We start from the raw sequence: 27,137 nt of genomic DNA, 5'->3' as shown, positions 1-27,137 counted from the left end.
ACAGGCTGTGCAGCATATTTCGTGTCTTTTTGGGCTATCCAAACATTTCACAACATGAAAAAGCGTGGTTCCTTGCAGCAATGTCACTGACGAAATGCACAATATTTTTACAGGTGCGTATTTACTTTGGGGCCAGAAGGGTATCTATGCTTACAGAGTGCACTGCATCTCAGACATATTATTCTTCATGTCTCTTGCCAAGTCCTGTTCCATCTTGGCTTTGGCTTTCCTGACCTCATCACTACACATATGAACTCTATCCCTCTACTTTCCCCAAATCACCTGTCACTGTTTCCAGTGGCTGTGCATTTCTTTCTCATTCCTCAGTTTAAGAAGCAGATCCTTGCTCAGCCATGCCGGTCTCTGGCCTATCTTGCTTGATTTCCTCCACACTGGGATAGAGAGCTCTTGCACTGTAAGAAAAGGGGCCTTAAGAGCTGCCAGCTCTGTCCTTAAGGACAGTTTCTCAATGGATCTCATTCACCAATTCCTTAAACAGCTGGAAGTTATCTCTTGCATAGTTCAGGGTCTTGACTTTGCTCCTTGCCAGGCTCACGCTCCTTGAGATCACAGATGTTAAGATCTGTTCCTGAAGCATTCTGAGAGGCCCTGAGAGTGAAGAAAAGGAAAAATAAAGAAGGAAACATTTTGTGACCTCATTTGAGCTCTGGGAAATGTGGAAATGTGTGGGACAGGGGCATGATGCTCTTGGAGGAGCAGAGGCCAGGGAATGTAAGACAGCTTTCTTCCTGGTCAAAGAACTGGTGCAAAAATGCTTCATGGAGGTGGATCACACCTTTGATGTTGGAAGCAGATTACAGAGCCATGTCACACCAGTTCCCAAGATTCCTGGACAGGAAAGCTGGTCACACACACTAGAAGACTCTCCACAATATACCGGCAGCATGCAGCTCTCTATACCAAAATCTCCCTTGTCCTTTAAGTAATCCCCTTGCCTTTGTTCTGTTTGCATAGCATAAAAGCACTGCACTTTCCAGGGGAAAAAAAAAAAAGTTTTGTCTAATATTTGTAATTTTAAAGCTGAATTTCACATTTTTTTAGTGCATCAGCATTATCAGACTTGTGGTCCAATGTATAAAATCGACCATGAGAAAAGTCTAAGCTTTTGGAATGATGCTGCAGGCAGGGAGGGAAGCCCCACAGGCCAGCACTCAGGCACTCAAACTGGTTATGCACAAGTTCCACGGTTTTACACATTCATGAGTGTACTCAGGCACTCCAAAACAAAACCTCACCAAGCAATGAGAGCCTCCCCCTCTTCTCCACTCCCTGCCTCCCAACACAGAGCCCTGCAGGGAAATGTGCTGTGCTACTGCTGATGTTTCCCCCAAGCAGACTTGCATCCCTGGCAGTATTAAAAATTAATAAAGGAGTACAGAGTGCATTAACAAGTGCTGACATATTTCCCACAGTTAATTGACATCCGCCATTTTATTTAAAATTAACAAAAGCTTGCCAAGCATGCAGAACTTGTACATCATAGCAAAGGAGATGTCCCACACAGCTCATCAGGTCATGTCACCATATCACTGATACCATGTACCATACATCATGACAAATATTCCTAGTATTATGTGAGACCTGTATCCAAGCATCAATGTAGGAGGGCTGTCTGACACACGCTCTAGAAATTGCTACTCTAATGGATGCATGATACAGGCTGCTAAGACAGCCTTGTAGCATCTAAACCTTGTAGCTGTTCTCTAGCTGAGGTGAGTTCCTCACTCTTCCTTCTGCAACAAGGGGACAGATTGGCCTTAGCTCATGAAGCCTAACTGGTGGTGACGGGGAGCTGTGCTGCACTGCTGACCTGTTGCTGCTCCAGCAGTCATTAAATGGACTTTTCTGTGGTCCAGGTGTCCCACCGACATCTTACGGATCCACACATAGAGAGTGCAGGCAGAACCTTCTAGAAACCATGGAAGAAACCCTGGCACTGCTAATGACACTCTTAAGTGGGTTGGGAGTCCTCTTTTTTTCAGCAGTGGAGGCAGAGGACAATCTAGAGAATTGCATACACTATAAAGCCAAGAGCTCTGTAAGCTTCTCACAAGGCCTGAAGTAGAGCAGACAACTTCTAGATGAAGTTTTAGTGAAAGGCTACAGGGCTTGAGGTACTACCTGAGGCATAGCCTGAGATGGGACTGGTTTAGGTGAGCAGGAGTGATCTTGAACTTGCATGAGCTGCCCCATAGAGGCCAGGGCTGCACCAAGTTACCCTGACTGCATTTATTAAGTGAAAGCCTTGGCTCAGGGATAGCAACAGCAAGGGCTGTGCTGCCAGGCAAGCCAGTTAAATTAGGGACCCTTATAAGGTGACTCTAACAACACTACAAGACCTGGGGACTTCCACACGCTGCCCTGACGACAGGTTTCTGGACGGTGATGGCTGTCTGCTTTTGAGTAGGCTGATGCAGTGGCTCTCAGGTGAATTGCCTGTGGAAAAGTGCCTTTTCTCATCTTGGAGCAGGTGCTGTGAGCCAGTGATGGCCCTCAGCATACTTCTCTCCACCTCCCAAGCTCTTGATGAGGACAGAAGACATCTGAAATGCAGTTCTTCCAGAAGAGCACCGTATTGAGCTCTTTATGCTCTTCCTCTGCATCCTTGTTCTTCTGGCACTGCTGCCAGTGAGGAAGACAAAGCTGGGAAAATGGCAGTCAAAACTGCATGGCAGAGTTGTGCCTGGTGCAAAACTTGCAGCTATTTGACACTGGTATGGCAAATAGCCCAACACTAATGGCCACCTGTGCCCAGTTACCAGTCCAGTTACATTGGGGACAGTTGGTTTATTCATAATGGTTTGTTGGGAACTTGAACAACGATAATACCCAAAAGGTGAATCACAGGGATTTGATGATGTGAACATCCATGTGGAAATCTGTGACTTCTGGCTATGCTCTGTCACCTGCCCCACTGGGTGCCAGGGGAGCCAGCACACAACCCAGCAACTCCACCAGGTGTCATGGTGTCCAGCTCACTGGATGTCTGAAGCAACTCTTCTCTCTTTCTCCAAGCAGAAACAATGACTGGGGAAGTAAAAACCATGTGTTCATTTGGAGATTGCTTCTGCATACTAGTTTATATGAAACAATTACATTGCAACACCACACATTTCAAAGCAAACTTCTTTGTGTATCCAGCTCTGAAAAGAGAATAGAGGTTCTCCTCACATCTTAGCTGAGAATTGGACCGGCGCTTCCGAGAGAGCTACCAACTCTTTTCATTTAGGCTGTGGTGAATTGGCTCCTTGAAAAAGGTACAAAGCCTCACTTTGATTTTCAGTTTCTAGTCTCTACACAGGGGCTGAATCAAGGTAACTTAAACTGTGGCTTTGATTCACGTTTCCAGAGTTGGCTTAAGATGTAGTGTCATGGGCTCCCTGCTATTTGTTGTCATCTGCTTGCTGGAGATTCACACCTGCCTGGCAGAGCTGGTGGACCTGGGAGTGTCTGTGTGCATCTCTGGGCTTTGATGTTCACAGCTTCCCAAGACAATATTGAAACACAAGCATTTTTGATCAGAAATAATGGTGAGCACTGACAAATTAACATATGCCTTAAAATGCTCCCATTCTGTTCTCCAGGACAACATGCTCAGTATTCTGGTTTAGCAGTGTTTACACATACCCTGATCCAGTTGTTTACATCATACTTGGTAATTACCTTCACAGGGCTATTTGGTTGTTTCTAGGGATGATGTAATCTTTGCTTGTACTGCTTGCCCACATAGTTTGCTGTATCGAAGGGCCTTGGAGTACTTCCTCCAGTAATTTTATTTCACTGGCTCTTTAGAAAAAGCCATAGCTATTTTCTCATCTATCTGTGCCGAGAACTTCTGTTGCAGGGAAGAATACAAGGACAACCAACTTCCCGCCATTAACATTGTACAACTGGAGCTGAGACAGATTAATTCAATCTATACTTGTTATAAAAGAGGTTGAATCTTCAGCTGTGCTTATGCATTACTTAGTCTGAAAAAATTAGGGGACAAAGGTTTAAACAAACCTTTAGGGCCCTCTTCAGCTATCTTATTTCTCAGAGGTCCCAGGGGCTTTCATTGTAGCTAGCCCATGTGTAATGTCTCATCAGTTTAACCAAAGATCTCAGGTTAGCCTGGGATGGATAAACTGGTGTGTTTTGAAGCATGAATGCATCCCATCACACTCCTCCAGGGAATATGGGTGCAAGTGGGGTCATATAGGGTGCCTTGTGCATGATCTGGGCGGTAGAAGTGTCCTAGGCAGGGACAATACAGGTTTGGTTCGAATCTGTTGCCTGGATAGGGGACAGGAGGGAGATGCAAGTATTTGACAATGGCCTGTCTCTGCCAGAGGGGTTCACAGTTTGAGGCACTGTTGAAAAGTAAGTGGGTTACTGGAAAGGGTCTAGGGCAACATTTTTTCCCAGTTCTGTCCTATGCTTGCTAGAGGACCTTCATCAAATCAATCACCTACTCAATGCTATTGGTGTAGTGTCTATGAAATGGGTGTAAAACTATCTGCCTCCAAAACCCTATCCCAGTGGGATGTGATATCTAAGTCCTCACTTTGCTTCTCCTGCCTGAATCTTGATTTCTTTTTTATAATGGATAAAAAATTACGGGATGAGACAGAGAGTGTTCCCTTCCTCTCCAGCTATCCCACAGCCATGGGGCTTGGACATAATGCTGGGTCATGGGAGAGGTTTGAACTCCTTGGGTCTGTGGAAGCAGCTGTGCTGACTGACAAAGGTTGACAACCCTCACTGCTGCAATCAAGGAGTCCTGTCCTCAGGTGTTTACTCAGTGCTTGTGCTGGTTGTCACCATCCTGCAATGAGCTGGCAGAAACCAACCTCCTTGTGCCCCAGTTCCTCCAGGGCAAAAGTCCAGTCCTCCCACAAGTGGCTGATGAAGGCAGGTGTGTGGTTGCTTAGTTTTTGCACAAAACAAGCTGAGATGAGCACCCATGGCAAGGGCCACCAGCTCTGCTGGGAGGGACAGACCTCTGGCAAAGGGATGGGAACAGAGAGCTAGAAACCTGTGAAACCACAACTTGAACTGGCTCTGGGAATGCAAATCAAAGCCATGATATAAGTTAAATAGGTGCAGCATCTGTGTTCAGCTGAGCCCTCTAATCTTTGAATTGCCAAAGGCCTTGAGGTACCATTACGTAAGGCAAAGCTTACCAAAGGGCAGGTTGCTGCAGCCTCTTCTTGTCCTCAGCAGGTGTGGAGAGACGGTGTGTGGGTGGCAGGGATGTCTCTGGTTCCCTTTTAAGAGGGGTACTTTCACACAAACTGTAGAGGCAGCTTTCTGATCCTTTTCTTTCATCAAAATGGTACAGAAGAACTTCATGGGAACCAAAAGCTCACCTGGGCTTTTTAAAAAAACTTTTAGAAGGATTAACATAGATTTATGTTTGAGAAAGCAGGCTAATTCCAATCTAAAGCGCAGGACAATTCCCCCCAGTTCCCAGGAGGGTAACATCATAATCCATTATTAGCTGTGCCAGTTACAGTTATTTCCTTCCCACATTTCCTTTCAGGTGTCAGACTAGAGTGCAATTGCTTTTCTTCCTAAGAGCACTATTTTTAAATCTAAAGAATTGGATGTTATTAATATAGTAGGTGTTGTACTGTGCAGCCCATTCTATAATGGGGTGTTTATAGCATCGATGCTCTTACCCAGTCCATTTGTAATCAGAAGTAATAGCACCACTTCACCACTTGCTCTGCTTGAAGATGCTGCAATAAATTCCAATGAGCCATAGCTTGGCTGCAGCTGGTGAGTGATGTAGAAGCTTTGTGCATTTTTACTTCTTTAATGTTTATAGCTCTTTTACATTATGTGAATATTGCCAGTCCCAAGGATTCAGCTGTCATGAATCAAGCCTCAAAAACTAATGAGATTTTACAAAATGCGTGCATTTGAAGTATGTTTTATGGGCCTTCAAATGTTTCAACCTTTGTGCTGAAACACAGCACAAAGCCTGACATGCTGTCAGGCTTCCCTCATTTTCCTGCCATAATCTTGTTTTAAGGAAGGAAAAAGAAAGCTGGGATTAACATATGATCACCAGATTCCAACAGCTGGCCCCTACCAACATCACCTGATATCAGAAACTCAAGATAATATTGTAAGAGCAGTCAGCACAGTCAAACAGATCCTCATAACTCAGCTAAAACTGTCACCTAGAGCTTATACACCCCTGGTTTTCTGTGGAAATAAAAGCTTTCAACTCCAGCTGCTTCCTGCTGTGAACTCCCCACATGCAAGTAGGAAGGAAGGGTTCACTTTGAAGTAGTGGCAACAGAACCCACCGGCCAGCATGGTGTGGGCTGAGCAGGGCAGAGCATATGAATATGCCACCCTTGTCTTGTTGGCAAGGAAAGTTCAGCAGCACAGACCCCCCTAGCCAGCAGCTCAATGCCGTTGCCTGCTCCACTGATGCAAGTGTCTGCAAGGCCACAGCATGAAGTGGGCAAGGGAATTGATCCAGGTTAAAAATAACTGTGTCTCTCCCTTCCTCTCTCCCCTTCTCCTCCCAATTTTTAAGTATTACTTCACACCTGGATCAGTTTCCTGCTCCTGCTCGGCAATTGGCACAGCAGCAGCAGTAGTGTCACAGCAGGTAGATGACACCTCTGAAGGGGTAGTGGGGATGCAGAGCATTCCAAGTGGGAGATATCACTTTAAGTACCTAAGAACTTTCTTAGGACCGATTACAGACCAAAGGGTGCATATGCACAGGAAATGGAAAGAAATTATTAAAAATCAGAAAAGGGATGATGTGTCGTCTCCAGTAGAAGTAAGGAGAAAACTAAAGTTTGAGAATGGTGTTTCCTGGAAGGATAGGCTTGGATTTCTTGCAGTGCTCAGGGAGATATGTTGGAGGGCTTCTTAGTAAATAAGGAAGACTGCACCTAAGAAACATCTGTTCCTGGCATCTGTTCCTCTTAAAACTCAAACATAACCCCAAATTTAGTTTGAGACTACACTGAAATGAACGACAATTGTAAATGGATTTGACTCCGTATTCTGCACATTTCTTAGTGCTGGGATGCAGGACTGCTTCTATTGAGACTGGTGGCCTTAGGAGCAACTACTCTTAGAACAAACTTAACGGAAGGGTGCTGATGGGGAAGCAGTATGGGAGGGGGTGGCAGCATCCACTTCTGTCCTTGCTCAAGTAGTGTCCCTGCCTTAGTCCCAGTGGTCACTAGTTTCTTTCTGATGCCTCTAGAGCTCCTGAGCCCAACATTTACATGTGTTTAAAACTCCGGCTATTTTTCACTCTTTTTCTAAACTACCAAGGGCAGTTGTCCCTGCTTTACACTGCATTTCTCCTAACTCTGTTCTCTGTCATCTCCCCATGCAAGTGTCCTCAACTGATATGTTTTTCCACTCCTATTGCACTCATCTTCTTTCTTTTTATTCCTTCTTTATCCCCATTTCCTTAGTTTTCTTATGGGGATAATGATTATCTTTCCCCTCCCTCTTCTTTCTACTCTGATGAGCCTCTTCTGACTAAAAAAATGGATTTCTAAACAAAACATAACCAAGCAGGAAAGTCAAGATTAACAATTCTACTACAAGTTTATTTTTCTGAGTGAGATCTATAGGGATGTGCAAGAGCTCTCATCATTACCTTGGTATACATTTGTAAGACAGAGTATTACTTTCCCCAGACTCCATCTCCTTTATCTTTTAAAAGTGTTCCCTTTTGACAGAGATTACATTACTTTATCAGTTTGCACAATTTCTAGAACAACTGATCACTCCTGAAATATAAATGCCGTATAATCATCAAAATAATACATAAAGTGCTCATTGCCTGCAATCTCAGGATGTCTGGAGTTGTGCACTTCATAGGCATCTCTCTCTGATCGCCCACTTAGGTAGCTCTAAGGAACTTGGAGCATCCTCCAGAGATGACAAGGTGCTCTTACCCTCACACTACACATGGGCAAGAGTGATGTGCCACAGGACACATCACATGTCCCTATGGACATGAGAACCAGTATCTGCTGAACCCTTCTGCTATGTTTTGATCTTTGGTCTCCTTCTCTCCACATGGTGATGGGAAGCAGGATGTAACTTCAGTGGAAGCAAAGCCTCCAAGAGCCAAATGATTTCAGGAGTCCCCTTGAAGGCAGCCATGGCACCTGGTGGACTATAAAGGGGGGGAAAGAGAAGGGAATAATATGAAGTCCACCTCTGTTTACAGACATCCTTTATTTCTCTTTTAAATAATGCTATGAGCCAGTGTTTTCCAAGGGGGAATATGGAGGAAATCGCCATCTCCACATGGACTCATGTAAGGAAGTAGCTGGTCCCTGATACTTATTGCTGTACATCAGCTTGGAAACTTTGGTTGAAACACTGCACAAAACTTCATTTCTCTGGTTATTTTCATCCTCCCTCATTTTGTTCAATTAAGTATTGATGCTTCAAGGAAAAAAAAAATAAAAATCCTGTGGGAGTTCATCTCACCCAGGACAGGGAGCGCTGGAGCACAACTGGAGGTAAGATTGAGGTACTGTTGGGCACAGGTTTATTCCTGTTCTTATTTTAGCTGAACCAGTTCATCCACCCTGACAAATAGGTGATAAGGCAGTGTGTTTATAACAAATATCCCGTATGGCACAGCTGCACTATGGATTAGGTAACATCCATGACTCACTGCAGAGTTATTGGGACACTTCATTCCTTCCTTTGCCAGTGCCATAGACTTCACCAGGCACACACTAATCAAGCCTCACAGCTTTTCTGTTAGGTTAGGTGTAATTGTAGGCTTTTTTCAGACATAGGGACTGAGAATCAAATCTTCCTGCCAGAGACACCAAGTTGTTTCCTCTGTTTTTTTTCTGGGGTTGCTTGAAGCTCCTTTCAAAGAGCCAAATCCTCACAGGCTCATGCAGGAATTATCATCTGGTATTGCCACACCTAGGGAGTTCCTGGCCAAAACTTTGATATTTGCACTGGATGCTGGGCACCTAGATCCAAAATAAATAAAAAATAAACAAGGTTTTAGTAATCCTGCTGTAAACATGAGCTACAGACCTAAAGGGCCCCAGGTGTCGAACCTCCTTCAGTGGATTTTGAGAATTATTCTCCATTTTTGTTTAATGCAAGAGGGTTTTTAACAGATGTACTGACCTATCCAGATGGTCAGATCCATGGTAGCTTTTAGGGGATGCAACATGGGACTTTCTCTGCACAACTGCTAAAGCAACACAAGCATGGAGTACTTGGCCAAGCATGGGGAAGAAGGGGACTGGATGCTCTCTTTCAGTGGACATGTCCCAGGCATCCAGTGCTTTTTTTCCCAGCCTATGTTCTCAGCTGAGTCAGGTGCATAGGAGGCTCTATCAGCCATGGATTTCTTTTTCCACCCCTATGATTCATATTGAAGGAGCTCACTCTCATATTATTTTACATCATCCTTAGGCACAACAGAGACAAAGGCTCCTGTAGAATATCAATAATCATATAAAGATGGTGAATAAGCCAGGAAATAGGAAAAAAATCTATGGCTTGCTACCCAAATGGCCTCTTAGTACCCACTCCAAATGCCCTCAGATGGGACCTTCATAGACAACATCAAAACTCAGGTGAGTTTTTTACTCTAAATGCAATACCATTGAAGTCATGTGGAAAAAAAGTGCTCATTGATTTCACTGTCACTGAGGTTTAGTGTTGCAATAGGGGGACTAATTGTTGTTCACTGAAGCCAATGGAAAGAACTGTAATAATCTGAGCCCATGATTTGGCTTCTGGTGTCAGTACTGCTTTGGACTGGCTAAAGCAGTTGCTGCTTACCTTGTCCCCATCAGCTGATCACTTGTGCCTTCGTACAGCCTCCTGAGTTGCACCAGCCCCACTGTTTGTGTAACCACGCAGTAAAACACCTTAGAAAATAACCCAGCATAGTGATGTTCCCAGCACAGCTCACCACCTGGCTGCACAAACAGCTGTGCCAGCCCAACAGACAGGTGGCACAGGGTGCAGGATGAGGAGTGAGAAGCAGCTGCTCAACGCTGCTATCAATAAAATGCCCCCCTTGGAAGATGCTCCTGGGTTGGTCACGCAAAGGGACTGAGCTGCATCCATGGGCACTGTCAACAGGGTCTTTGCTTGAGCCATTTCACTTGCGTTGGCTCTAGCATTTGGAGGCTTCACTGGGGTAACTGGGCTTACTAACCTGGCAGGAAACTAGACTGTCTGGGAAAGAAAGAGGCTAGTTTTCTACCGGGCTGTTAGATGGCTTAATTGTCTTGTATGATCTCAATGTATGATCAGATCTTTGATCCTTTTTACTTATACAAGCATACATGGTCATATGCATAGTTCTGCCTATGCTTAATGGAAACAATCCATGTTTACAATGGAAATACCAGAGAGCACAAGTCAAAAATGTGGTGACTAATTATATTCCTTCAGCATTACTGTACTGGTTTTTTGTTTATTGAGCTCTTCTATTCCAGTTCAAGATTCAACACACAGGCTCATTCCCCGGCCTTTTCCAGGACATCTGCCTTGTGGAGGGCTTCTGCAGAGATGGCTTTGTACATCTTCCACTTGTTAATCCGAAGCTTTTATCGAGATGAACATTCCCATCCCATGCAACACTCCCAGCAGTTTTACTTTCATGTAATTCAAAAGCAGAGTAGCCAGGGATGGGTTTTTTTTCCTAATTTCTGCTTTTAAATTCCAAGTTTCAGGCAGAAAAAATATTTACAGCTGTGTTATATAAACTAACGAAAAACAATGTTTAAAATGAAAGTGCTGGCACAACTTTACGGAGAACAGCAGTGGAAATAGCCATATGGTAATAAACAGGCTACTTGATACAGTTTATTGTTTAACTCCTTGCTTACTTTTAGGAACTTAAGCTTATGTTCTCAAATGCACGAATCCTCTGAGACACGCAGACATGTTTGGTTAATCACCCAAACCTGAATCTGGGTCTCCCTATGAATACATAGTCTTGGAGTAGCTCAGTGAGTAAGGAGCCCTCTCAAGCAGGGACTGCCTGTATTTCCACAGAACACACAGAACACCCCATTAAAAAAACCTCAATTTCTGAGGCAAACAAGTAGAAATTTTGATTTTTAAAATAGGGTAAGAAAATGTCTGGACATTAGCCAGTTTTCCCAATCCATTGAGAAAAACAAAAGAGAGTGAAAGATTTTATATTACTGCAGTGTTGCCTTTCTCATGCATAGCTGTGATAGTTTCCTAGCCTGTAATTGTAATGGCATGATGAGATATTTATAACATGCTAGGAAAAATGTTTACTTTTTAAAGACCATCACAGTAGCATAGTAACAAGCCTTGAAATCCGTCTTTCCTATAGCCCAAAATCACTTGATGGAAATGATTTTTATGTGTTGGCTGTTGGTGTGCATATTAAAGCCATTTCTAAGGAAAAGCTGTAAAACATACACCCGTATGCTGCACTCTGCACACATGACTGCACAGCCAGATTAGGCCACATGGCAGTAAAAGTGCCCCTGCCTGGTCGAACAAGAGCTTCTGCAGTTGTTGCCGCAAGTGAAGCCACCCCGGTACCAAAGCAAGGGTGGGAACAGCACGAGTGCAGATAAGCCTTTACAGTAAATCAGCTATAACATGGCTTGGCTCCAGGCCCACATAATAACTAACCAGTTTTATGTTAATTATTTGCTATCCTACATATAGCAATAGTTACAAGCCAGTACTAAGCATGAATGACTGCAGTGTGTAGCTGGCTTTCATAAAGTCTTTACTTTTTGGCATACTGCATCACTTTCTAACTGACAGTTGTGAATGATTCAGATTATTCCTTTTGCTTGTGCTTCTTTCTTGCAGTCTCTCACGAAGTAATGTTTTAAAGTGTGTTTATAAGGATAAACAGAGGCACTCCTACATTTGGATATTTGACTCCACAGTTCCTGTGTGTTATATAGTAATTCACCCTTACACGCCAACTGCAAAACAGTCATAGTTTCCCAAGTGCCCCAGTAAATCTGCTCTAGTTAGAATATATTCCTGCATCTGGAATGTAATTACCAAGAAGATGGGCTGCAAAACCACAGAGTCCCTCTCTACCCTCTTCCATCCTGACCACAAGTCTCCAGTCCCCAAATCACAATGCAACATTCCATTGGGGAAGCTAACCCAGCTCTTTCTGGGAGTGATTGAGCTGGTCCAGCTTTGAAAAGTCAGCACATTATTTCCCCCAGGGTTACTTTTTAAAGCTTGCACGCCAAAGGGGCAGCCTGCCTCAAGACTGGAAGGGGCAGAGAAAAATGTCAAGGAAACAAATACATATAATTACTAGTGCCTTGACAATTCCCCTAGTGGAGTCATAGTCTGAGACCTGTCTCCATCACAAAAAGATCACAGTAGGAACCTATGTGGTTATGTGGTGCACTCACTCCCTACACAATTCCACCCAGGGACTCTCTGTCCCCTTCAAAATTTCAAACACAGAATTCCTTTATAGACACTTAAATGCATAAACTTCCCTTAAGTGCTCGTAGAAGTATTGCTCTAGGTCTTACCAGCTTGGTGTCCACTGGTAAGGATTTTGATTCTCCATCATGACTTATCTACTCCTTCAGGGCTGGTGTACACTTTGAAGAGTTACTAGCATAGTTCTATGCTACAGGTAGCACCTATGGGTTGTGGAGTGATAGTTGACAACTTTACAGCAATGCCTACTGTTAATTGAGAACCAAGGCTCACAAGGAGCCAGGTATGTTGTGGTAGCAGCAGAGTCTCCAGCAAAGCAGGAACAGAATGAGACTTTGGAGAAATTATTCTACAAACTCTGATGTTGCAGAAATATAAGGGCAATGCTGAATGCTCCGAGCTCTCACAGATTTCAGTGGCAGAGCAGCTCTCAGGTTCTGAAAATGAAAATGGTGCACAAATGGCAGCAGCTGTCCACTGAGGCACCCCAAATACACCTGGAGAATTGCTGTGTCCTGACTCCACCACCCAAACTCATGAACCCTAAAACTATGTACCAAAGCCTTTCAGCAAACTACGTCACAAGAAGGAACAGGACAGAGAATTGAGCATGTGTTGTGCTGTGGAAAGGGCAGTGCCAAGATCTAGAACTTGTATTACCCTACAAAGGAAATGAAGACTTCGTAAAAAAATATAGGAAGAGCGTTAGGAAAGAGCCCAGTTCTTGCAGCCCTCATTTTTCTGAATGTTTTTATTTATTCTATTTACAGCCTCTAGTTTTTGAGTGAGTCCAACTATGTTTCACCTTAGAGCTCCACAGCTCTCAAATGCTGGAGCCAGGCGCTGGCTGCTGCCCAGCTGGCCTCTGCCCTAGTTACGCTCCGTAACGCAGTGAGGGCTGTAGTATCAGTCCTTTCCAGGGCTAAACCATGTCACGGACTTTTGATCATTAAAGGAAATGAACTTGAGATGACATTAAAAACAGTAAATAAGACTTGTGTACAAGGACATCAAGATTACAAAGCAGCAGTCTCAAAGGTTGGAAAACACAGTGTGCAGAGCTGCTGATTCAGTGGTGTTCTTTGGCAGGAGTCTAAATGACAGCAAGATGTGTGAGGCAACAAAGAATAAAATCCTGAGTATTCAGCTTTCAAGGAAATTTGCAAAAAACAGTCTCAACAGCCAAGATTTACATGTGTCTTCTGAGAAAGAATTACTTTCTATGAGAAAGTAATCATCCCCTGCACTGCTGAGCTAATGATGTATAAAATAACTCTGACAAGCCCAAGTCCCACAGAGACACTAGACAGCAGAGGAGAAAAGAGGGAATCCAAACAAACTACTGGTGACCAGAAAACAACTAGAAGCAGATCACTAGCAATAAATCATAACATGACATTGAAGCTAGGCTCATCTTACAAAGAGCAAAGAGGAGAGAGAGAATTGCTAAGGGCAGATGGCAGTGCCTTTCCTGGTGATATAAACACAGATGAATGCGTATCATTTCTGAGTACTGTATATAGCCCTGCCTATCTCAACAGCATAAATAACTGGAAAGAACTTTAACACATTTCTAGGGATTGAGTTTTATTTGTTCTGTGGTTTACAACCATTAGTTGCATCTAATTCTATTTAACGTGGCTATAGCTTCAAATATTCCACATTACAGAAACTATGAAGTTCAACTGGAAGTGTTTTACCTGCCAAGATCTGAATTTCCTGCAGTAGCTGATGGCAAAACAAACCTACTGCAGTGTAACAGGAGGTTACGTCCTTTACACGGTTATATTTAATCTCTTCTGATGCTTATCTGAGTTGTAGCTGAGTACAAGGAAAAACAGACTCTACATTCAAATTGTTTTAAGTATGAATAGTAATGGCAACAACCATAACCATAATGCACAACTCTTGCATCTGCCTGTCCAAGGAACCAAGGAGTTTTTTATATTTTACATGTAGTTCACCCTTTATTCAAATATTTTTCACAAAAGTTCTGTGGGAAATTCCTTGAAAATCACAAAATGTGCCTCTTTATAAGGAGTACTAGAAGAAATGTAAACCTGATCATACTGAAGATATGATCACATACATAAAATGAACAAGTTAAAACTGCAGTATATATTCTTTCTCTAATAAAATTTGCTTACAATACCTTTTGGAATATCTATAGTAATGGATAAAAAAATATTTCAGACAGTAGGGTGTCTTGCCAGAAAAGAATGTCCACATCATTACACATGACTAAAGCTTTCATTTTTCTATACTATTTATGGGTACATTTGTTTGTAAACTTTTTAAAATGTTCTTTCTACTTCTTGAGATTTACTTACACCATTTCATACTTATTCTGTAGAACAAAGCTGACATCTCCAGATGGCAAATATAAACATCAAAAGATGGACTGCCACTCAAAAACACGTGGGAAACATTTGCCAAAGCTAAATACAGTCTTAAAGAGTTTCAATATTAGTGTAAGAGTTCTTCTGAATATGCCATTAATAGTGGTGCAATAGATCTAGCGCTGACACATTGGAGGCAGTGAGCTGCACATAGCAAATACTTTGCTACCCACAAAATGGCACTTATTTCGGGATTGTTCCATACTCAGGAAATCATACAGTAAATCGAAGTTACAAATTACACAAACTGTGTTATAAAAAGCAGCACAGAGTAAATGACATACAAGAAACATGCACATGTGCATGGTGGAGGAAGAGAATATGGGATTCACCCTTTTTGCTGAACAAATATTTGACAGTTTAACAGTTCTTCAGCACTTCTTTATATGTAATCAGATAACTACAACTACAAATTCACCTCGAGGACTGACATTTTTACATTGCAATGGCTTCTTTGTTGCTGCAAACAGAAATAAATACACAATAAATCAGTTCAGAGAGGAAATGCTTTCCACCATACTTGCCTTTGCCTTATTGTGAGAAACTATGTGCATGAAGTTCTTAGTAATTTTTTTCTACTAGCAGTATCAGCCTGCTTCACATATCGGCAGGGGTGGAAGGGGATCCTGCTAAAATCCCTTATGCATTTTGTCGTGACTGGAGTAAGAGAAGGCATTCGTTGTGAGCTAGGCAATTCAAAGAGCTAAGGATGAAAGAGTTCACTCAAAATAGCAGACAATTAGTTTGAACTTTGCCACACTCTCCAAGCAAAATACATTTTAAGTAAAATATTCTACAATGTTTTCTCAGACAGAGGAGTCCAAAAGCCTCGCTCATGCCTTACACCAGCCTCAACAGAGATAACTCTCTATGACAACAGGTCCTTGCCTCTGACACCAGTTCTGCAAGTCACATGGTTGCATAAGAATCACGCTTCTTTTGGAGACTTGATCGCTTGTAGACTCCAAGTGGAACACTGAGACTGCCTCTGAAGACCACACCTTCAGGCACTTTGGTCCAAGTCTAAATACAGGTGCTCTTAAGGTGTTTTTTTTTCCAACATGATCTATGGTTTATTGCCAGCAAAGAAGAAATTGGATTTCTTTTTATACCTAAATCATGGTAAAAGCAATGTGTAACATGAGCTAATGAATCTATATTGAGCAGATTTGCATGGCTTGATTCTGCAAAGGAGATCTGTGGCACCAGTAACAGTACTGCAGTCGTACTAGTGTCCTCTCTGCAACCCCTGTCTACTCTGCGAGACCGACTGATATGTGTTAATTTGTTCCCCCAGAAGACCACTTTCTGTGGAGAAAATGGAATCCACTACTTTAGCTGCCACACAGAGCACTTTCCTCAATTAGAAAGCACAGAGGAATTGCAGGTTCTGATGAGTTTTAGGAACACGATCCACTGAGATCCTCCAACTGTAGTTTTATGAGACACTGGCTCCATCAACCACGATGGTTAAATTTCCTGCCCTGTGACCTCCAGCTACTCACTCCTGGTGTTACACCACATCTCATCACCCCTGCTGTTGCATCAGAAGTTATGTACATTGAGCCACAGCCCAATTTATAGTCTAGCCCTATGGAGTATGATTTCATGGACCCACCTGAGGAGGTTGTGAACTTCAGCACAAAGGCAGGAGCAGTCAGCCGGAGCAGAGCAGACACTGTTTCAAAGAACTGCACTGTCAAAGTCAGCTTATTGGGGAAACTTCACCTGCACGTTTGGGATTCAGTTAAGCCAAATTTATAACTGAAAGAAGAAGTCCCACTCCCTCTCCTGTCTGCCAGCCATGCTTTCTGCAAGCTCTTTCCCAGGGATGTACATCAAACCATAAATAAGCCAATGCAGAAAGCTAAACTGATATAAAACTCATTGCTTTTTTGCAGGCCCAGTTTTCTCCTGTCTGAATCTTCTGATCTGACTGCCTGTGGCTCCAAAGAGCACCAGGAACAGCACAAGGATGTGTCAGAAACACAGGAGGGGGAGCTTTCAAGGGCAACTTGGCATTAGGTTTGCTTAGTCAGGTTTGGTCATTATCAAATGGCATCTCCATGATGAGGTGCCATCCAGGCTACCCACAAGTTACACAAGTCACCTTACAACACCCCCATGAAAGCTGGGATACCTCAGCACAGGAAACATTCATGTGGTCACTCCCTTCTGCTTGTCATTGTCAAGGGGTTTCTTATTGAGCAATGTAGCTGACTTCCTCTTTTGGTATCTTAGAAGAGCTTTTCTTTTGGGATTTTGGCACTGCACCATTATTTCAGAATTGTTTTATGAAGGAAAAGGAATTTAGATTCACATGCTCTTCAAGAAATTCCTTCAGTTTGATATCCTACCTACTCCAGTTGTAGAGGCTTCTATGAGAACAGCAACGAGAATGAATGATGGCAGCAGTGATAATGAGTGCATATGGGAATCCCAGGAAAACTTTAATCATCATCATTAACATTTTATTTTCTGCAATGCAATCCCTACTCTGATGTACTACAGTTTGCTGTAGCAGACTGCAATGCCCAGTGCTGATAAGAATCTGCATAAATATGAAGAGTAGGCAAGCCATGAGGAAGAAAGTAATCACAAAGCTGGAACTACCATGGGAGTTTTCCCTTCTGATTTTTCTTCTGCTGTGTGGGTGTCTTTCAGGTCCAGTATGATTTTGAAGTAGAGGAAAGGTAGTCTCAAACATATAGACAGATGATATCTAGTTTCCCTAGTTCCTGGCTTGGTTGCTCATTTATAAATTTGTGTCTTCACAAACCATGTTGCAACTTCTGGTTTTAGCACTGTTTTGCCCAATTAACTATCTTATTCGATTGAACATTAAATGAAAGTAGTAAAACCCACCAGGCTGCAACAACAACGAATTTTGGTATATGTGGTGGAAAGTTTTTCTCTTGCAACTTGACATTCAGGAAGAAACACAAACTTAGAGTAGGGACCATTTGAAAATGGATCATACAGGTAAATTTGTGAAAACAGTAAAGGAGGGAATTTCTGAAGTATATGAACTCATAATGCCAATGGTACATAATCTAAGTGATGAATTCCCAGCTGAAGATGGTGACCTAATGTCACCATATATTTTATAAGAAGGTTATAATGAAAGTTAATAATATTAAGTTCTTTATAAAATGGTTCATTAACTGAAAAGAGATGGTTCTTCCTTGGACAAATTGCCTTAGAAATGTTGGCCTTTGGGGCCCTGTCTTCATTGCTAAAATAGAATTGTGCCAGCAGAACTACTTTATACAGTTTAAAATCAATTTTGCAATCAAGGATTCTGTTTATAAGCTCTTTGGGCTCAATTTCACTGCAAAGTTAACCTGAGTTGTAACTTATTACAGCTATAGCTGGTTTCCTTTCTACATAAAAAATATGAACCCCAAGCCTGCGGTTGCTTTTGATTAGAGGCAGTGAGTTTAACAGAAAGATAGAGGCTGATATTGAAGTATCTATCTTGCCAGATACCATTTTTGCACCATTTGAATGATATTAGTCTTCCAATGCCTTCTCATTCCTCCTTCTTTATTGCCAGCATGCTCCTGCTCATGCTTGCAAAAGAATGAATAGCACAGCCAGTTCGTGGTACTGCTAAGAACCATTAAGGTTTGCAGAAATCTTGGTCCCTGGTTTTATGTGAAGTTTACTATTGGTAAAACCCACTTTCAGTGTTCCTGTCCCATCATCCTTCCTCAGCTCTGCCCTTCTCTGCCCCAGCATTGCTCATTTCTGCTGATCCAACATTTTTTAGAGGCCTGAAAAAGATACGCTTTCAAAGAACGGTTCAGCGGCTCCTAGCATGGCATAATACATCTTCTAGCACAACAATGAGGGCTCCAACTCAGGCATGGCAGTGGGCATGCCGGGTCAGAAAACTTAAAGCAATATTGTTACTAAACATTCAGCACTGTGAAGCTTTGACTACCTTAGGAGACACAAGAGAAGCTATACAGACATGCTCCTGGGGGCAGAAGCTGCAAATGACCTTTCATAAACTAGCAAGAGACTTGAGGCAGCTACTGCAAGAGCACATTGATCACTACTGAATCCCAACAAAATGCAGTCAGTGCTCAGGGGGTATTAGGGAGGCCTAGTTGTAATTTTTCTGACAAAGAAACCTGCTTGAATCCCCATGTCTCACCTCTCAAAAATAGTCTCCTCTTTCAGCAAAAAGGATGTAATGCTGGAATCAAAATGTCCAGTAGCAATGATAGTTGTGTTGTAGCAGCCAGTGTGGGAAAGAGGAAATACAGATCGAGGCAGGAAAGTTATTGCTATTTGGCTTGTAAGTGTTGAAAAAGTTTCTTCATAATTGGTGGGAATTTTGGTTTGCTGCTCTTAGTTTAAATGATGCTATACAAAAGGAAGAGGGGGGAATTATTCCAAAATGTTGAATGTTTTCAAAGGGAGGAGACCACCTTTATTGATAGCAACAGTGGGAGTCCAATAAGAACAATTCAGATCATGGAAAAAGCAGTGGCTTCTCTAAGACTTTACTTGTAAAGTTTCATCCCGCAGATCTCCATTCAACCCAGGCACAGCCCTCCAGTCCCAAGTGGGAAGGCAATGCTCTCGCTGAGACTGAGGAAAGAGCTTCTCTCCTCCACTTCCCCACTGCCTGCTTTTCTCGCTTCAAGGGCAACTCAGCCTGCTCCTCTGCAGCTACAGAACTGCCACAAATCGAAGTCTTGCTAAAAAGGAAACTCAAAATTTGGTTTAACTGCATGTGTCTGAGTCTGCTCAGAACTACAAGAAATAGTTCTTCAGGTACATAAACAGCAAGCAGAAACAGAAGGAAAATACTGTCCCATTGATAAACAGGAGAGGTGAACAACAATACTGAAAAGGCAGGGGTTCTCAACGCTTCCTTCACCTCTGTCTGCACCAGCACTGCTGGGCCCCTGGCCTTGGGAACAAAAATCCAGGCTAATGGAAACACAAGGGCATAAAGCAGAAGTAATTATCACAGTCTGCTCAGCAGAAAACTGTAGAAGAGATGTGGACAGGCTGAAGAGGGTTCAGAGAAGAGCCACAAAGATGATAAGGTACTGAGAGGCCTGTCAATGGAGGAAAGACTGAGAGAACTGGGTTGGTTCAGCCTTGAGAAAAGAAGGTTTAGGGTAGACCTTATCACCATGTTCCACTATTTAAAGAGTGGCTACAGAGGAGATGGAGATCCCTTTTTATAAAGAGTCACATGGTGAAGACAAGGGGTAATGGATATAAGTTACTCCTGGGGAGGTTCCAACTGCTTACACAAGGAAAATTTTTCACAATGAGAACAATCAGCCACTGGAATAATCTCCGCAAGGGAAGTGGTGGTTTCCCCAACATTGGACACTTCTGAGATTCAGGTGCCAGGGTGCTGGGCCATCTTGTCTAGACTGTGCTTTTGCCAAGAAAGGTTGGATGAGATGACCCTTGAGGTCAGTCCCTTCCAACCTGTATTCTGTGATTCTATAATTTAAAATGACCAGTTTATGTGGGTGTTCTTGGCTGTGAACTGTGGTGGTTCAGCAAGACCCTGGAGAGATGAAAATGGAATGAGGCAGAAACATTCTCCATGTCTCCCACTGTAAGCCAGAGACTTTATTTGCACAAAAGTCTTGAGAGCCCTACATCAGAAGGAGGTGACATGACCGGTGATAATTACTCTAAATTATGTATAATAACACCGAAGGATATCATGAAATCTATCACGTTGAACATTATATACTGAAAGGTTTTGCAACATAAAGGGCTGTTTTTCATTATCCACTAAGGGTGAATTTAGCTCTAAACAAAATATACAGGAAAATACAGTTGCTAATGTGATGGGAATTATTACTGTGTAATAATTTATGGATCTTGTTTGTCGACTTTGCTATTGGGAAATTCACTATCTAAATATATTGGCTTGATCTAATAAGGGAAAATCAGGCTGACCTAATAGATATCTGGAAGATAAAATTAGCAGATGGAGTAAGAAAAAACCCCAAAATGTTCAAAATAAGCCACTTCTTCACACTCTGTTCAGCAAGCTGTGGGAGCTGATTCTGTCCCTGTACTATGCTCTTGTGAAAACCCAACCTGTACTGCTGCATCCAGCTCTGGGGCCCCCAAAACAAGAGAGATATAGGCATGTGGACAGAGTCCAGAGGAAGGTCACAAAGATGACTGAAGTACTGGAGCATCTCTCCTATAAAGACAGGATGAGAGAGTTGCCTTGAAGTACCCAAAGGCGGCCTACAAGAAGGCTGGAGAGGGACTTTTGACAAGGGTATCTAGTGTCAGGACAAGGGGGAATGGCTTCAAACTGAAAGAGGGTAGGTTTAGATTTGATACTAGGAAGAAATTCCTTACTGTGAGGCTGGTGAGGCAGTGGCAGATGTTGCCCAGAGAAGTTGTGGATGCCTCATCCCTGGATGTGTTCAAGGCCAGGTTGGATGGGGCTTTGAGCAACCTGGTCTAGAGAAAGGCGTCCCTGCCCATGCCAGGGGGGTTGGAACTGGGTGATCTTTAAGGTCCCTTCCAACCCAAACCATTCTATGATTCTATGAAATGTGTTTGGATATTTAGAAGTTAATGGGGGGGGAAGGACTGCAAGAAGAGCAAAAGGACTATTTTAGGTAAAAATGGAAGCAGTATGTGCAGTGGAATCAGGTTGTCACGGCCATAATGTTTTTGAAGTGAAAAAGGAAAGGCATTTCAAGAAGCTAGATCTACCTGTCTTTTTCTGAGGGGCTAAAAAGACTTTGGAAAAATGGATATGAGTTTTGTTGGTTTTAAAATCTTTTACCAATCTCTCTCGCAGAGAAAAATGGCAGAGATCAAACATCATACTTAGTACCACAAGTGAACATCATAGTGTTGTGCAGAACTAGATTAAGCAGGAAAACTGAGGAATTCATGACGAGATGAGTAATACCACAAAAAAAAAAAAAAAAGAGCTGTGGTCTGAGAGCAGAAAGAAATGTGAAATGTGACTATATCTATAACCACAGTAGCTGCCCTGAGCCGTTTCTCACCTGAAAGTTCATCATGCTTCTGCGAGGAGCAAATCCAGGGCCTAAATTGCGCAAACACCACAGTTCAGATTCGAAGCAAGAAGGAATTGTCAGATCTCAGGTGGTGTCTGGGTTTTGTTTTTCTTTTTAAGTAATAGTCATCTTTTTCTAATGGCTTAATGTCAAAAGTATGCTTGAAGGAGGAATTTCAATGAAGAAAGCTGGCGGTCCAGCCCAGGTTCCATTGATTCAGTGGAATTGGCTCCAGTCCTTGTGGGACAAGTGCTCCCTTAATTTTAGACAAGTCTACTTCCACAATTAGACAGAAGGCTTTTTTTTTCTTTTTTTTTTTTTTTCCCTACATGCTGAGTGAGATACATTACTTGTAATCATTATATACTAGTTTATTGATCGTGGCTTTTCAGTATTCACTGTAGATAGGCTTGTTTTAACAGAACTGTCAAGAGACATGTCTGGTTAACAAACAATTACTGACTAAAGGTGTAGCAACAAGCACAGGGATTTTGTCAGAACATACAGAAATGTGCAGGGAATTTTGACAAAAGGTAAAAGTGATTTTCTCCTGAATCTGACATTTTTCAAGAGATGTTGCCAGAGTCTATTTAATGACATTTTAGGGGTGGTTCAATATTTTGTTTTCATCTCTGCTTCTTATGTTTTAATATTTGAAAAGACCAGATGAATGGAAATTATTCACAGGAATTGCATATATGGAAAATCTATAAGAGCCCATACGACGGATTACACTGGCCCATTGCTTATAATATTAGGTTACTACTAGAATGTATTCTGGTTATTAGGAAAGCTGGAAGTGAGTCAATTATTCGAATAAACAAACAAAGACCTGGTTGCCCCGTAGTTTAGTGCATCCCTGAGACGTCTGTAGGCTCCTTTCCCACGCCTGCTGTCTCATTCCCAAACTAGCAGAGGCTGTTGTGCAAGGCAGCCTGGCAACTCCTAATGAACAGGTAGCTCAATGCATTCCTCAGAAGCAATCCCTGCACGCTGTCCCACCTCTCCAGGTTTCAGGCAGGGACAGGGCATCAACTGCATCTTTTGTGTATCAGAGGAGGGAGAAGAAGTTTGGCAGCTTAAGGAAAGAAAAGGATCAGCTTATCTGGCCAAAGGAATGTTCCTGTGGTCCCTCCAAAGGGGCCATGTGTTCTGATTGCACGGAACACAGCAGTTTGGTGTGTCAGACATTAGAAGAAGGTGAAAAGGGAGGTGTCAGCCTTTAGCTTTCCCCAAAAGACTGGAGGACAACTTCAGCAAAAAGAAGTAACTCAGCCTCACAACTGACAATGTAGTTCCCAGCCTTACTAGGAAACAGTATTCCTATATGCAAATTCTTAGGTAATTGATTGGGGTAAACAGAAACAATACAAAAAAGATACAAAAGCTAAACATGCGTTGGGACAAAGTATGAATATTTTAATTCCTTAAGAATGAAAGTCTATATTTTTAAAAACAACTAATGTTTTCCTTTTCCATTAAGGCCCATGGCATCCAAAACCATGTAAAGCTGTTGGCCAACAGGTTTATATTTACCCTGGGAGTTAAGCTAAGATTCATGACACTGCTATTTATTAATTCGCTTGTTTTAATGTCTTTGGCTTTTGCAAGTTATGACACAGTAAATACATTTGTGTCACTTAGCAACCTCAGCTGTTTCTAAAGGAATGTCTTTTGTTCTAGGAAATCTATTATGAATGTAGATTATAAAACAATTATTGGGGAATCTAAGTTTGTCTTATTTGGGTAGTGTTCTGGCTTTTCCCACTTATGCATTTGAAGCGTGCACAGGAAATTAATTTACTCTACACAAGCATCCTTCATTGACACTATTGTTATGAAGAGAAGCTCTGCATATTTAACAAATATGACAGAAGTTTCTGTAGAAAATAAAAGACATGAGAAACGCCTGAAGAAAGGAAGGACTGGAAAGGACCTTCTAGTCATTGAGTTCAAAGCTGTCTTTCTGTTTTGTAAACAACACTATAAATACTTTACAATTGTGATGCAACACTACATAGTCTCTGTCACATATTTATCAACTTGATTTATTTCTATACACAAAGCCAAAGCCTGAGATCACAGATCACACAGCTCAAGCAGAGGGGTTCGAAATGTAAACACCTGCATAGATTAAATATTATTTATAATTTGTACATTGATTGGGTTACAGGGTTTCCATAACATATTAGAACATGTGCATGATCCTGAACACATACGTGAAGTGGAAGGACTGAGATTACTCTGGATTGCAGACTTCAAAGAATTTAAGGGTTTTCCTTCTTTGTCCTTAATAGGTTTAAAGCTCAGAATTCACATACAGTTGTCCACATTGTCAGGATCAGTACAAAAGGTAAGATATATAAATTGACCGTTATATTCTGAAATAAAAATGTATCCTCAGGAAACACTATAAAATTATATCAAAATTTTATAAATTACCACATAATTAATACAATTAGTGTACTTGTTTATGAAATTCAGATTTTGTTCTCTGCTAGGGATATCTGGAAGACAATTATCACTAAAAATATCTTAAAGACTGTTTTCTAAACATTTGAATGGATAAAGTGAGAATGCAAATGAACAATAATCATATAAAGGAACCAACTCTTGTTTGCAACTGTAATGTCTTGCTTAATAGAGTGACTTGGACAAGAAGTTGCCATGAGAATTTTGGCAATCCCAGAAGTGAAAGAGACAGTACACAGAAATTTATCTGAAAAAAAAAAAGAATAGCAGCAATGAGTGAAAGAGACAATACATAGAAATTTATCTGGAAAGAAAAAAGAATAGCAGCAATGAGTGAAAGAGACGTACACAGAAATTTATCTGGAAAAAAAAAGAATAGCAGCAATGCATATTGTCAAATTTCTGCTGAGAAAAATGCTGTGAGTGGTCAGAAAAAACTTGTCAACAGTTTTGCAACTCTTTTCATACTTTTATTTTTAAAAGAACTTGCCTCTATCCTTAGTGTTTTGGGCTTTGCGTGTTTTTTTTGTTTGGTTGGGTTTTTTTTTAATTGCAGTTATTGTGGTAAACTGCTAAAGTAAAAGCAGTGCTGCAGAACTCATCACCACAGTAGAAGACCAAGTATGATAACCAGGCTGCGATTGTCCTGATCTACATGAGAATACCTTGCTACAGCTAACTCAGGACTTGGCCAAATAACCTGATGGTCACAACTGGAGAAGCCCCAGCTTCTTCAGGGCTGAGCTGGCAGCCTGTCACTTATGCTCACAAACTCTGCATCAGAGCACCTATGACGGCCACTTTGTTGCAAAAACCACTGTTGAAGTTCTCATTTCTACAGAGGGGCACCAGCAAACAGCTACCAGTTCATAAACTGCTGTAGTGATTTCTGCTGGGAACATCCAGTGGTGGCTACAGTCAGTTTAGACCTGCCCTTGTCATGGAATGGGGTTTAATCACAGAAAGGTCTCTGTGTGCTGACACACTGAGATCCAGTCCACAGATGCGATTACGATGTAAAATCATACTGAGCCCTTTTTGACGCAGTTTTCCCACATAAGCAAATCTTTGAGGGAGAACTTTCCCCCATTTACACTTTTCTCTTTCAGTCTTATTGTGAAGAGAGCAGATAGATTACTAAAGTAGTGGCTGAGATTCCAAATTCCTCTAGGAGAACATGATCTGAAATGCCCTTCTTCTGAAGATCGGCAAATCTACAACACTCACTTTGTTGAGGTGGTAAATCTATTAATCCTGATCAGTAGCATTCGGCCATTTTCAGTGTGTTTAGCCCTAAAATCCTCAGCAGATGCTCAGTCAATTGTCAATCAATCATCACTAAAATTTTGCATTTAAAAAGATCTGAGGACATCAGGATTCTAATGACTGTGCTCTGAGCTCCCTGTCTGTGGCACTGATCTGCTCTATACTGCCAGCTTTTCCCAGTGCTGCTGTTGGTTAGGGATGCAATGAAGTGCAATTTGTGATTATCATTTCTGGGCTCATGAAAGCCCCAGGTGTAGATGTAATCACAAGGAGCACTGAGCTTTTGCTGGTATAGCTTATTTTGCTTTTGTGGGAGAAGAAAAGCCTGGAATAAGCTGTACTGGTTTATTGCAGTTTTGCTTGTATAGAATGACAGATTACCTACTTCGAAGTGATCTGAATATAGATATCCCTTGGAGTTGAAGTAGATCCATCCATTGCATCTATGTAGGCCTGCTTTTGTTTCACTTGAATAGATACTGCATAACTAAGGAATAAAAGTGTTTTCTTAAAAATATTTTGCTATGGGGCAACAAAATTTCACTTTTTCCTCATCTGCAGAACAATGCAATCTGAGTTTAAATTGGCAGTTACCAAGAAGGTGCTACAAATAAGAAAGTATTAGTACCTTAAATATATATATATGAATAAATATTATGAAATTAAGTAGCATGCTTTATGCCCAGCTCATGTAAATCTAGACTGCAAGTGAAATAACGGACTCCGACATGTAGGCTGGAGAGACCAGTAACATGCTAGTGACAGGCACGTTCACTAACACATGGACATATGCACAGGGTCTCTTGCTTTGTACAGCAAGTGAAAGTAGCTTAGGTGAACATGACAAACGGACCAAAGGACATGCCCTCTCCTTTGCCAGCTGCTTACTGATTAATCAAGGGCACAGTGCTGATAGTAGTTATGTGTATGAGTAACTTCCACTTTACTTGGTGCTCCCAGTGGAGCCGACCACATGCCCTGTCACGTGAATGAGTGTGTTCTGGACCATGCCCCCAGAGTTCCGACACCCAGAAAATGTTATTTAAGGCTCATCATAGAAACGTCAGCACCTGCTTGAAGAATATGATGATGGACTCAGGGAAAGGAACGGGACTAGGACAGGGAGAGGCAGGACAGAGCCTTGGTGCAGGTGATGCGGCTGGCAGAAATCCCTACAGAATGAATGCCCGCACAAAGCTGCCTCACGTCTGCTAATTCTAGTGATGAAAAATAAGACTCCAAAGTAATTTCTATGCCAAGGAATGAATCGCAAAACCAGTGCGCTGCCGGGTGGGGGGACACGGCGGGCATATCAAGCAGGGGGAACGCGACCGCCGACCGCGCGCCGAGCGGTCAGAGCCGAGCGGTGCGGGGCGAACGTGCCGCGATCTCAACGCGGAATCCTGCGGGAGGCTACAACGGGCAACGGGAATCACAGCGCCACGTCCCGCTCCCGCAGATGCCGGGGCGGGACGGTCGCACTCCGCTGGGAAGCGCCGGC

The 27,137-nt window shown here is 42.3% G+C and overlaps 2 long non-coding RNA genes across 2 annotated transcripts; both read right to left on the bottom strand.

Moving 5' to 3' along the window:
* Positions 1-27,137, bottom strand: LOC113954601. The gene is made up of 3 exons (XR_003530281.1): positions 26,707-27,137; positions 8,684-8,996; positions 1-609 (listed from the first exon to the last, which is right to left on the bottom strand). It is a non-coding gene; the product is annotated as an uncharacterized LOC113954601 (long non-coding RNA).
* On the bottom strand, positions 15,230-18,731 carry LOC113954602. Its single transcript, XR_003530282.1, has 3 exons — positions 18,543-18,731; positions 16,477-16,586; positions 15,230-15,318 (listed from the first exon to the last, which is right to left on the bottom strand). It is a non-coding gene; the product is annotated as an uncharacterized LOC113954602 (long non-coding RNA).

The sequence above is a fragment of the Corapipo altera genome, unplaced genomic scaffold (genome assembly GCF_003945725.1).
Source record: "Corapipo altera isolate COAL_440 unplaced genomic scaffold, ASM394572v1 52, whole genome shotgun sequence".
Taxonomy (NCBI): Eukaryota; Metazoa; Chordata; class Aves; order Passeriformes; family Pipridae; genus Corapipo; species Corapipo altera.
This window is presented reverse-complemented; position numbering and strand designations above follow the sequence as displayed.